The sequence below is a fragment of the Octopus bimaculoides genome, chromosome 3 (assembly GCF_046866305.1).
Source record: "Octopus bimaculoides isolate indiv1 chromosome 3, ASM4686630v1, whole genome shotgun sequence".
In the NCBI taxonomy this organism is placed as follows: Eukaryota; Metazoa; Mollusca; class Cephalopoda; order Octopoda; family Octopodidae; genus Octopus; species Octopus bimaculoides.
Window position 1 is genome coordinate 82,304,071 of NC_142930.1, and position 10,000 is coordinate 82,314,070.

A 10,000-nucleotide genomic window follows, 5' to 3' on the forward strand; every position below is an offset into this window, starting at 1 on the left:
AAAACTGAGAGGCGGGAGGGAATTTATCGCCAATGAAACGACTGTACAGGCAACCAGCCGTGATAGCAAATGGCGTCGGTCCCCTAGGATCGCGTGACCTGCCACGTCATCGATCATTACTGACGGCTGGAAGATGAGAAGATAACTTCTCTGCCATCCCATTTCACCCTGCCTCTCTTTCCTCTTTTCTTTCACTTTTCTATCCTCCTCCTTCTTCACTATTGCCACGTTTATACTTTTCCTCCTTTCTATCCTTTTAAAGCTTTGTCGGAAAGAAAAGCAGTAATAGCAGAATGAGGAAATGAAGGAGAAGTAGAAGGAGACATTGGCGAGTAAAGATATTGCTTAATAATGATATTGGAGGCGAAAGTATGAGAGAGAGAGAGGGGGGGGGGAGAGAGAGAACGAGAGAAAGAGAAATACTGGTTAAGATAGAATAATGGTGGTGGCGATGGGCATGATTAGTGATAGAGTCGGCGGTGGTGATTGTTGTTAGAGTGGAGAGGGAGAGAATCTGAAACTTAGAATGACACGAGATCGATTTTCTCACATCCATACACGATTTCTATAGTATGACTGTCGTTCTTATGCCTACACCAATTAGATGCACACCGATGTTCAGAATGCGTGCGTTGTTTTCAGCTCACAGCTTGCATCAAATCTATCATGTTTACAGAAGTGTATTTCATTGGTTAATAACACTTAGCTTTAACAGTTTTATATGCTGAAAGAATCATCCTAACTGCTGATACAGGCCAAAAATATATCTCTGATGATTGACTTCAGACAAGAAATCAAATGCAATAAAACATTTCTAATGGTCTTTTATATGTTTGTTTATTTAGGTATTTAATTAATAACCGACTGCAATAACAGTGACTGCGACGAAAACGCCGATGGTGATGACAAGGAGAAGTAAAATATCAACCGCGAACGACGTCAATAACGGAAACAACGACAATGATGGCGACGACGACGACAACAACAACAACAGCAACAACAGCGGCATCGATAACAGCAAAAGCAATAGTCCTTTTATTTAATTATAGGGGAAAACGTACAACAGACCAAATCAACAACGGTTATAGTAATATCTTAATTATGCATGGAAATTTCGGCAATTAAGGAACAACAACAACACTTATGATTGGCTGAAGGACAGAAATTTGTATGTGTGTGTGTGTGTGAGTGGGTGGGGGGGGGGACGATGGACGGTGGTGGTTAATAGATTATATCGATCCAGTACTTGACTAATACTTTATGTTATTGATCCCGGAAGGATGAAAGGCAAAGTTGACCTCGACGGCATTTGAACGTAAAGAGCCGGAAGAAATATCGCCAAGCATTTGTTCAACACTCAAACGATTTCATCAATCCACTGCCCTCATCATCATCAGCATCATCATCATCATCAGCAGCAGCAGCAACAACAATAACAATAATGGCTTCAAATTTTGGCGCAAGGCCAGTAATTCTAGAGGGAAGAAGATAATCGATTACATCGACCTCAGTATTTGACTGGTATTTTATTTGTTTCGGTTCCGAAAGGATTGAACTCAGAACGTGAAAAGCCTGAAGAAATGCTACAAACTATTGTGCCCGATGCGCAAACAGTTCCAGTAGTTGGTCATCTTATAATATAATCTTTTCTTCTCTAGACACAAGGCCCAACATTTTTGGGGAGTGGGGTCCAGTTGATTAGATCGACCCTAGAACGCAACTGGTACTTAATTTATCGACTTCGAAAGGATGTAAGGCAAAGTCGACTTCGGCGGAATTTGAACTCAGATCGTAAAGACAGACGAAATACCGCTAAGCATTTCGCCCGGCGTGCTAACGTTTCTGCCAGCTCGCCGCCTTCGTCTTATAATGTAATAATAGCTTCGTGTTTTGGCAGAAGGCCAGTAGTTTTTCGGTGAAGGAGTTAGTCGATACCACCAACCCCAATATTTGACCGGTACTTATTTTTATCGATTCTGAAAGGATGAAAAGTAAAGTTGACCTCAGTGGTATTTGAACTCACAACGAAAAGAACACTAAGAAAAGCCGTTAAGCACTTTGTCCGATGCGCTAAAGATTCTGCCAGCTCTCCGCCTCATAATAATAGTAATAATAATAATAATAATAATAATAATAATGATTTAAATTTTTAGCTCAAGGCCTGAATTTTTGGTGGGAGGGTTTAGTCGTTTATATCGATACTGGTGCGCAACTGGTACTTGGGGGGTGAAAGGCAAAGTCGGCCTCGGTGGAATTTGAACTCAGAACGTAATGACAGACGAAATGCCGCTAAGCGTGCTAACGATTCTGCCAGCTCGTTACCTTAATAATAATAATAATAATAATAATAATAATAATAATAATAATAATACCTGTGAATTTGCGTGTGTAAACTGGGAATGCATACAATGAGTTTCTCTGCCCTAGGTGTACGGAAAACACTCGGCGAGAAATGGAAGAAAATTTGAAGAAAGAAAAAAAAAAAAAAATAATAATGCTTTCTGGTATAGACACAATGCCTGAAAGTTGGGAGAAAAGGCTAGTCGATTACATCGACCCTAATACTTCATTAGTGTTTTATTTTATCTATTTCCTGTAGTTAGATTAATTGAAAGTAGTAGAATAACGGTTCCACTCTAGGGACAAAAAGAAAAACATACAGTGGATTTTGATTCACCATATTTGAACTGGTGGTCCAATTCCTAATCCACTCGATCATGTTTAAATGTGTGATTTTGTTGGAAAGATAGTAGATACCTCAGTGTGGAAAGTTGTTTGCTGCAATACAATGGTGTTTCTATTCTTAAATAGATTTGTCTCACTACAGAAACAGAAACTCAAAGATCTATAGAGATTAGCTTCTGGGGACTGGGGAAATGGATAGACCAGCGAGTTGGGAAAGGGACAGGATGGGTGAGAAGAAAAGGGGTGACAGGCTCAGTCAACCAGGGTGGTAAGTAGGTAGCGCAAACTTTTGTAATGGCATAGAATATAAAGCAGGTTTGTTGTAAGTAATATTCTTTTTTAAATTGTATGAATTTCTTCCGAAAGATCTCTGGAGTAACGTTATTCGACAGGATGTGCAGCTGGGAGATCAAGGGGTCTCTCCGGGTCCAGACGCTACTTCGAATTGAGACGTCACAGCAGTGGTACTATGGGAATCCAGCTGGAAGACGGATGCTTCTGAAAGGATCTTATGGTGGAGGTGCCTTAGAACTCTACTCCTACGACTCTCTCAGGAATAGTAGACGGAGATAGATGGAATAGTGGATGGAGATGGATGGATGGATGGCTTACTCAGAGAAAGAAGGGCCACGGCTATGAATTTTTTCAGGATCCCCGCCACATGGGAAAGGAAGTTCTCTTTAGACCGTTGATTTGTTCCGAATGTTTGCAACCAAGTAGTCTTTGCGAAAAGCACCCATTGTTGAGCAATTGATTGTCCTTCAATCTCAAGTTTAAATCTTTTCACTTTATAGAGAGAAAACTTTCTGCGGTAGTCTAATACCATATCCAGCAAGTACATACAAATGACTTGGACATTTCTTTAATTTCTGCTTAATGCTGCTTGAGACCGGATATAAACAATAGCTATAGAAGCTCATGTTATTCAGAAATATACCGTAATGTGGTAGAACAACAATAATATTCTTTCTACTACAGGTAAAAGGCCTGAAATTTTGGAGAAGAGGTCTAGTTAATTACATTGACCGCAGTACTTCACTAGTGCTTATTTCATCTACCCCGAAAGGGAAGAAAGGTAAAGTCGTCCTCGGTAGAATTTGAACTGGCAGTAACGACGGACGAATTTCTCCGGTGTGGTAACGATTCTGCAAGCTCGCTACCTCGCAGAACAGCCATAATTTCATTTATCTTTGGCACAAAAATGTCTGTGACTGTTAGAGCGACCGCCGAAATGCTTCATGCTATTTATGTTAAGTCACGTTTCTTTATGTACCGAGTTCAAAGCCTTCCAGTGACGAATTTACTCTTCAGCCTCCTGGAACAAAAAACAAAAAACAAAAAAAAACAGTGGAATTGATATTTTTAGGCTCAGGAGTGTCTGGGAGGTAAAAAGCTTGCTTCCCATCCACATGGTTCCGGGTTCAGTCTCACTGCGTGGCACCTTGGGCAAGTGTCTTCTACTATAGCCTCGGGCCGACCAAAGCCTTGTGAGCGGATTTGGTAAACGGAAACTGAAAGAAGTCCGTCGTATGTCTCTACCTTCGAAACGCGGGGTAGATAAAACAGGTGATAACTGATGAAGGGATTGTTCTTTATGTTGCCTGTCTCGTTTCTCTGTTTGTTTCTTTCGTTGTTCGAAAAAAAGTTTGTTTTCTATGTTTTTGTTTTTTATGTTTTCGTTTCTCATTTTGTTCACGTTTTTTGATGTCCTGTACCCATAATATGCATGTATATATATATACATATACATGTAGGTATGTACACATATGTATGTATATATATATGCATATATTTATATATTATTTATATTATATATATGTGTGTGTGTGTGTGTGTTTGTGTATATGTTTGTGTGCGTATATGTTTGTGTGTCTATGTTTGTACCTCCAACATCACTCGACAACCGATGCTGGTGTGTCTACATCCCCGTAACTTAGCGGTTCGGCAAAAGAAACCGATAGAATAAGTACTAGGCTTACAAAGAATAAGTCTTGGGGTCGATTTGCTCAACTAAAGGCAGTGCTCCAGCGTGACCGCAGTCAAATGACTAAAACAAATAAAAGAAGAAAAGAATAAAAGAATACATTTGTAACTTCGTGCCTTTTTTGGGCCCCCCAAAAATTCTCGTCCTTAAAAATATAAACTTACCTATTTACCGTAAAGCATTGGAATAATAAAAAAACAATAATTGCAAACGCTTTCATAATTAGTCTCCAGATCAAAAAATTTTTCGATTCGTTTCATTTGCATTTTTTTCTCCTGATTCTTAGACTTGATAAAATCCCTACAAAATGTAATGTAATGCACGAAATTATACGAATTTTACTCGAGAATAGAAAGAGTTAATCTACGAATCACCTAAATAGATCTAGCTGACTAGGCTTACAGACAATGTGTACATACACTCACATGCATGCGTATGCACATATACACAGAGCCATGCATAAACACACACACACACACACACACACACACACACACACACACACACACACACACACACACACACACACACACACACGTACACACACACACACACACACGTACACACCATGTTGTGTGTGTATGTAGGTTTGCGTTTGTGTGGCTTCATACGCGCATATACATACATATACACGTGCGTTTGTGTGGCATATACATTAATGTATACATACATACATGCACGTGTGCGTGTGTGCGCGTGTGTATATTGATACACACATACACACACACACACATATATGTTTATGCATGCATATATATGCTTGTAAATATATATGTATGCATATAATATGTAATATGCACATATATGTATGTCTGTATATAGGTGTATGCACATATATATATATATATGTGTGTGTGTGATACATGTCCGTACGTATACACACACACATATACACATGTATATACATACGTACACACATGTACACACATATACACACGCACACGCATACGTACACACATACACACATTCTATTTTTTTAAACAAATTTTGTCTTCTCTCATTTTGTCGCAAGACTGAGCTCCAAAATGGCTGTGTTTGGCAGAACTTTAGCCAGTCACCGCACATTATTACTGCTTTCTCTGAAAAATAGTAAAATATATGTGCACCACTGAGCATTTAGTATCGAATGAGGCATTACGTGTATGTGCATCTATGTGTGTGTGTCTGTATATATATGTATGTATATATATATATATATATATATATGTATGTGTATGTAAATATATATATGTATGTGTTTGTATATATATATATGTATGTGTATGTGTATATATATATATTTATATATACATATATATATGTATATATGTTTATTTATATATACATATATATGCATATATATATATATATACACACATACATATATGTAAACATTCATACATATATATACATATGAATATATGTATATGCATATATATATATGAATGAAAATATATGTGTGTGTGTATATATATATATATGTATATATATAATTATACACACACACACACACACACATACACACACACACACACACACACATACACACACACATATATATATATATATGTATATGTATATATATATATATATATATACATTGATACACATACGTACTCAATCGCACACACACACACACACACACACACCCACACACATACGCACATACACACACACATTGTCAGCTTCAGCCAGGCAGCAATTCGTTTCTTTTACACTTGCAAAATTGTTCTTGCTGTGTATTGTAATTGTTGTTGTTCTTGTTTTTAATCGTCGTCTTCTTCTTCTTCTTCTTCTTCTTCTTCTTCTCCTCCACCTCCTCCTTCTTCTTCTCCTCCTCCTCACACTACTACTACTACTACTACTACTACTACCTGCTGTTAATGCTGTTGCTGTGGGTGTTGGTATTTTCTGATACAGCTGTTGTTGTCTGTATCCTTATCATCAGTATGCTTCTGAGCACCACTGCTATCCCCTCCCCCTCCCCTCCACCCATTCCCATCCTACTCCCCTTCTTATTCTTTCTTCTCCTCTTCTTTCTCCTCCTCTTCTTTCTCCTCTTCTTCTTTCTCCTCCTTTTCTTATTCCTCCTTCTCTTCTTATTCTTCCTCCTCTTCTTCCTCCTCTTCTTTCTCCTCTTCTTTCTCCTCTTCTTTCTCCTCTTCTTTCTCCTCTTCTTTCTCCTCTTCTTTCTCCTCTTCTTTCTCCTCTTCTTTCTCCTCTTCTTCCTCCTCTTCCTCCTCTTCTTCCTCCTCTTCTTTCTCCTCTTCTTTCTCCTCTTCTTTCTCCTCTTCTTTCTCCTCTTCTTCCTCCTCTACCTCCTCTTCCTCCTCTTCTTCCTCCTCTTCCTCCTCTTCTTCCTCCTCTTCTTCCTCCTCTTCCTCCTCCTCTTTTTCCTTCACCTCCTCTTCTTTCTCCTCTTCTTTCTCCTCTTCTTTCTCCTCTTCTTTCTCCTCTTCTTTCTCCTCTTCTTTCTCCTCTTCTTTCTCCTCTTCTTTCTCCTCTTCTTTCTCCTCTTCTTTCTCCTCTTCTTTCTCCTCTTCTTCCTCCTCTTCTTCCTCCTCTTCTTCCTCCTCTTCTTCCTCCTCCTCTTTTTCCTTCTCCTCCTCTTCTTCCTTCTCCTCCTCTTCTTCTTTCTCCTCCACCTCCGCTCCCTTCTCCTCATCATCGTCATCGAAATCGTCATCGAAATCTTCATCGGCATCTTCGTCATCGTCATCATCATCATCATCATCATCATCATCATCATCATCATCATCATCATCTTCGTCGTCGTCGTCGTCGACATCAACTTCCTCCTCCTCCTCTTCATTTTATTTTCTTTGTTTAGTCAGAAGAGGAAGAGCAGAGTCTATGACTTTTCGTATTGTTGCGAGGAGTGTCTCGCTGATGGTCAGTGATCATCGATGGAGCAAAGTAGTTATGGCGGAGAGTCAACAACACTCGGAAGATGCAGTAGATTCCAAAACCGAGAGTGTGTCTCACGAAAGGTAGCTCAACGGTCTCTGTAAGTGGTAGTATTAAAACGGGTGACTAAGTCTATCTGACCACCCAAAGATAGGTGTCCTGTTGTCGACAATCCCCATTCGATGATCACTGTCGTGGTCGTCATCATCATCATTGCTGTCTGTTATCGAAGTTGTCCTCACCACCGTAAAGAAATTCCTGGATTCGATGTAAAACATCTAGTTCGGTGCTATGCTTAATTCAGCTTTAAACCTCCAATGATCCAATAACTGACACTCTCCGTCAGTATTACTCAACCTTTTAGAACAGCAACCCTAAGTAGTTTGTAATTTTAAGATGGCAACACAAAAATTGTAATAAAAAGGAAGTCACTAAATTGTTTTTATCTTGTTCACTATAGATTCTCCTTAGTATATTTAATATATGAGTAAATACAATAAGTAATAATCTAATATCCAATTAAGACAAGGAAACTGATTTAGTTTTGTGTAATGGGAAAATGGAGGAAGATTTCGCCCAATTTTCTCCGTAATTCTACTAAATATTGAAAATAAATTTTATTGCTTGAACACTAAATCTGCAACTGAGAATAGCCAATTAATTTTAAAATTATGGTGATGTGCTAAATTTAGTTTTCGGCATCATTTACTTTATGAAAATAAACATTGATAAGCCTCACGAATAATGATTTAAGTTTTGGATACATAACTAACTGTAGCATGGCTCATCACTTGTCTTTTAATAACTTCCGTTGTTGCAATAAAATTACGTTCGCTATTGTGAAAGATTATATTGAATTTTAGAATATTATATTAAGGATATTTTATATCAAGATTTAGCAATATCAATTAGAGAATAGTTGGAATCTATAGGTAGGAAGCCTTAGGCTTTTTGAGTGCTCTGTATACGCCCGCCAATTTGTGGTAATTTTCTAAAATTCATTACTTAAATACTATGTGACTGTTAGCACTTTTATGGAATTTCATGAAATTTTTGGTTGGGACAAGTTGAGAAGTTCCCCCAGTGTAGGTTTCATCTTCAATAAGTTACACTTTTGTTGCAATCAGTTTCTTCGTTTTATTTTTGTAATCGTTAAGATTGAAAACCTTGTTTCGGAGGTGTACTTGTCAGGCAAATGATTTGATCTGAGGCTCTGTGATGAAACTAAAACGACTGCAGCGTGGAAAACACATGTTAAGTATTCAAAAATACACGACGACTGTTAACTTCACTTAAACATTTATTATTTGTTATAGAGTATCAACATTTTCTTTGCGCGAACTACGACCTGGTCACTGACACCATATAACAAATAATAAATGTTCAAATGAAGTTAACAGTCTTTGAAAAAGCTTAATTCTCTCAAATATTTGTAGTAAAGGGAAGAAGCACCTTCATTGCTTTCCTTCCAACAATTGGTTTCTTCGCCTTAACATTCAGCAAAAAAGCACCGATAAATTCGACATTCTCATTGAAATTATAACTGCTACATTTATTAATATCGACAAAATTCTCATGCAAATCGTTAATGCTAGTACTAAATGTATCTCAGCATCCTCTGCTGGAATGCAACGACTGAATCTAAATTCTGTTATCAATTTTGCTAAATGTTTCAAAATAATAACCTGTACGTCACTAAAATTGAAATTAAAATGGTAGTAGTAGTAGTAGTAGTAGTAATAGTAATACTACTACTAATAATAATTATAATAATGATGATGATAATGACGACGACGACGACGACGACGACGGTGATGATGACAGTAATAAAAATATTTATTATTATTATTATTATTATTATTATTATTATTATTATTATTATTATTATTATTATTATTATTATTATTATTATTTTTATTATTATTATTGTAATCTTTTTTTCAGTAGACTGAATACTGGATGAAGTTGCATTTTTTCTTGCTCAACTTTCCTTTTCCACCATTCGAGCTTTTCTTTAAACGCATTTATTTTCTCCATTAAACCAATAATTGTTTGATCACGGCCTTGTAGAGAGATATTTAAGTCATTCAATTAAAAAAATAAAATACCGGAAAAAATAAACTAACTGAAGCATTGACTTGGTATCTGAGAATCTTGAAGCTAAAGTATGAATTTTTTTTTAATGTCAGATAAAAAATTTCTACTTCACTTCGCAGTGACATAGCTCACTGCCGAACTTTTCCGCGAGATAACCAGCTAATCTCCGAATAATATATTAAATGTTCATATCTGAGATCTGATTGAACAACAAAAACCACAGAAGAGGCTATTATTCAGATATTTTGGCTTTATAAAATTTGCAATTTGAAAGGAGTCAATCCAATTGCGATGATATACTTTTTAAAACAAGAGTTTCTCAATCTTAAAAGATATTGAAAATCATTA